Source organism: Bison bison, unplaced genomic scaffold (genome assembly GCF_000754665.1).
Source record: "Bison bison bison isolate TAMUID 2011002044 unplaced genomic scaffold, Bison_UMD1.0 scf7180017864167, whole genome shotgun sequence".
NCBI classification, from domain to species: Eukaryota; Metazoa; Chordata; class Mammalia; order Artiodactyla; family Bovidae; genus Bison; species Bison bison.
The window spans coordinates 4,521,261-4,524,987 of NW_011494739.1; positions in this window are offsets into that span (position 1 = coordinate 4,521,261).

The window sequence follows — 3,727 nt, forward strand, 5'->3', positions numbered from 1 at the left end:
TCCTCAGATAGTACTGATTGCTTTTTGAAAGCGCCTTCTCTAAGTTGGCAGTTTTAAAGTGTAGACCTTAATCATCTAGTTAATCCTGCAAAAGAAACAAAACACACTGGTTTGATGCAACTTCTTGATTTGGGAACTTCTTGTTTCCGGAAGCAAATGGTTTAATGCAATACTAAAGAAGAAATCCATCTTTAAACAGCATTTCACTCACAGAGCCAGTAATCTTCACTCAGAATTGAAATTGTTCAGGAAGTGCCCGCCTTTCAGGTCACAGAGACAAGCCCACCACCCCTTCTTCCACAAGGCAAGGCCAGAGCCCACACTGAGCACCCAGCTGCCATGGGGCAGGTCAGGGCTGCAGGCAACACTCCCCCTCCTACTTCAGAAATAGTCAGCACCCAGCAGCCCATGATTTCACATTGGAGCTTAATGCTTAATTAATTAATTTTTCATGAAATTTATACTTGAATTGTCAGTTTGACACACACACACACACCCCCCCACTGGAAAAACCTTGAAAGCAGGGCTTAAATTTGTATACCTCCGCTTACTTTGCCCATGAGGTTATTACACAGTTTAGGACACTTTTTCTTAATAATGGATTATGCGCGTAATGTCAGGTCAATCCAGCATGGGGAGAGTTACCAGCATCTGGTTGGTCAGAGCCACCGATGGGTGCCTCTGTTTTTAAACCATTTGTTGTGTCTTGTAGACAGAGTTTTATGGCCCTGGGAAAGATTTCTTTCTTTCACTCTCCTCCAGCAGCTCAGTCTCTCCATCATCCCACGTTACGAGTCACTCACACAATGGTCCATCACGCCTCTGACCTTCTTAAGAGTTGGCATCTTGACTTCCTTGTGATCGAGGCCGTGATTCTTGCCTTATTTCTCCTTCGCTTTTTGCTGCGGGCTCTCCCTTAAAGACGCAGGGCACCCACCACCACCTCGGTGTGTGCGACGTGCCCTCCTGTACTGCCTTAGTTGGTCACAGCAATGAGATTTGCCCACCTTGTCCCACCGCGGGGGGGAAAAAGCAAGAGGCAATCAGTGATGTCGGACAACACACAGACTAATTTAGGGGCAAAAGTCCAGTATTTCCAGAGAGGAGATGGGCGGTACTGGTTTACAGTGGCAATATGACCGCGTCACACAATGTTTTCGACCGCTGGCAACAAGGCAGGTTAAGTGTCAGAACTATCACTTAGTTTGTACTAGAACATTTGTTAAACTTTGGAAAACCCTAAGCCTAAAGTCTTGAAAAGAGATATGGAGACAGACGAGCCTAGACATTTTAAAAAATTAAGCTAAGCCGATGTACCAGCAATTCTTATTTCTTCTAAGAATGTCATGCCTTTTCAAGACCTGATGCAAGGAGTAAGATATTTGTGCCTTTTTCTAATAGTGTCTATTATGGAAAAAAAAAAAAAATCAAGTTGCTTACAGTTTAGACCGCCTTGTTGCACTATAAGCAGCCCAGATTCTTAGCCATGGCTCCCCTGCATGATGCGTTGCTTGACTACCTGTGATGAAATATTGTAATGATGGTTTGCCAAGCTTGTATGAATGTTTGAAGACTTTATTTTTGCAGTCATAACCTTGGGCTGGACCTAAGTCTATATATAAACCACATGGTGTCTGTATTGTTTGTACATGCTGACGAAAGAAAACTTGATCTTTTGATTTTTGTTGTAAGATTTTTCTTTTTATGTTTAGGCTGGTAGTAGATCATTTGCAAATGGTGGTTGATTTGGCATACTTCTAAACTGTATTGTTTCAGCTTGAATATTCTATACTAAACTTTTATAGAGTATAACATGCTAAGTCACTACAAAATTTGTTGTATTGTAAGGCGAGTGTAAACATTTTGTTAATAAAGTGCTATGTTTACAGATAACATATTTGCCCTTCAACTGGTTTCTCTTTGTGATAGTCTTCATCACACATTTTTCTTTTTCCTTTTTTTTTTTTTTTTGACTGTGTCTTGGGGCATGTGTGATTTTAGTTCCCCAGCCAGGGATCTCACCCACTATGGAAGCACAGAGTCTTAACCACTGAACCACCAGGGAAGTCCTTAAGTTCAGTTCAGTTCAGTTCAGTCGCTCAGTCGTGTCTGACTCTTTGCGACCCCATGAATTGCAGCATGCCAGGCCTCCCTGTCCATCACCAACTCCCGGAGTTCACTCAGACTCACGTCCATTGAGTCGGTGATGCCATCCAGCCATCTCATCCTCTGTCGTCCCCTTCTCCTCCTGCCCCCAATCCCTCCCAGCATCAGAGTCTTTTCCAGTGAGTCAACTCTTTGCATAAGATGGCCAAAGTACTGGAGTTACAGCTTTTTAGCATCATTCCAGTCCTTCATCATGTGTTTTTCTTAACTAAATCTCCTGAAGTCATTTAAAAATGATTTTTGAAAACTGAAATACCAGAACTTCGGTAGCTGTGGTGTCTGGTGAGCAGCATGGTATTTATATCCATCAACCCAGCTCCCAGCATCTCTCCGTTAGTCACCTCCTCCTTCCTGTCCATGTCCTTCCAGGGTTCAGATGGGGGAACCTTGCTGGAGGCAGGCCCGCAAAGCCTCCAGCAAGCATTTTGAGGGAACACTGTTTTCTCACTAACTCAGGTTCATGAGCAAAAAGTTTTATACCATCTTCTGATATCCGGTTGGTTTCATCAAAGATGCCAGCACTGCCATTCAGAGTGGACTTCAGCCTGGATGTCCTTGGTGCCATGCCGTGCCCACAGAAGCACAGCTTCACACACTGGTTTTCTCTCTGACCTCCCTCTGAGATAGAAGCAGAGTTGGCTTCATGCTGAGTTTGTGTTGACAGCAGATGTGTTCACCTGAGGGAACCTGAGAGAGCAGAGAAGCCTGCAGACGGACGGACTGGAGTTTGTGCTTCAACTTAGCCCTTCCTGGACTATGTGGCCTTAGACAAAGTTCCTACCCTCTCTGAGTTTTGTGGCCTGCATCCGTAAAATGAGAAGGTGAAAGGGAGCCAAGCACACTTGACTGTTGGGGGGAGATGCTCGTATAACTGGCATTCAGCACAGTGTTAACAAAGAGTACGTCCTCGCATATAATTTGTTTGAAAATTCATCTCCCTGATCGTCTTCATCTGTTTCAGTTAAAATAGCTGTTTGTCATTAGTTTGGGTTTTTTCATTTCTTCCAATTTTTTGAGACAGGAAGCTCCAGTTGCTCAGCATCCTTGCCAACACTTGGTATGTTCTTTTCCACTTTAGCCATTCTGGCAGGGGAGTAGTGGTATCTTACAGTGGAATTTGCATTTTCGCATTCAATGTGTGTTCTTTAGTCCACATCCTCCAGCGCTGCAGGTGATACTACACCCACAGCTAGAGCTGCATGTGTGGGGAGCCCCAGACCCAGGCTCGACTCACAGGTCCTTAGTCTGTTCAGATACACCAGAACAGACAATAGATGGAGTTGAAAGGGGAACCAGAACCTGGTGGGGGAATGCTTGCTGCATATATGAGAGAATGAATTACTATCTGTAGTGAACGAAGAGTGTCCAGGATGCAGAAAGAACCACCCTCCAAAAGGGAAATGAAAGGACCCATAACATGAGAAAACAATTCACGCAAATATACAAGTAGCAAATTAACAAGTTACAGAGTATTAAACTACACTAATGCACATCCAAGCTGGTGAACTAGTGTTTGGCCTGTTGGTGAAAAGGAAACACGGTCCAGCCTCTTAGAGGAGAA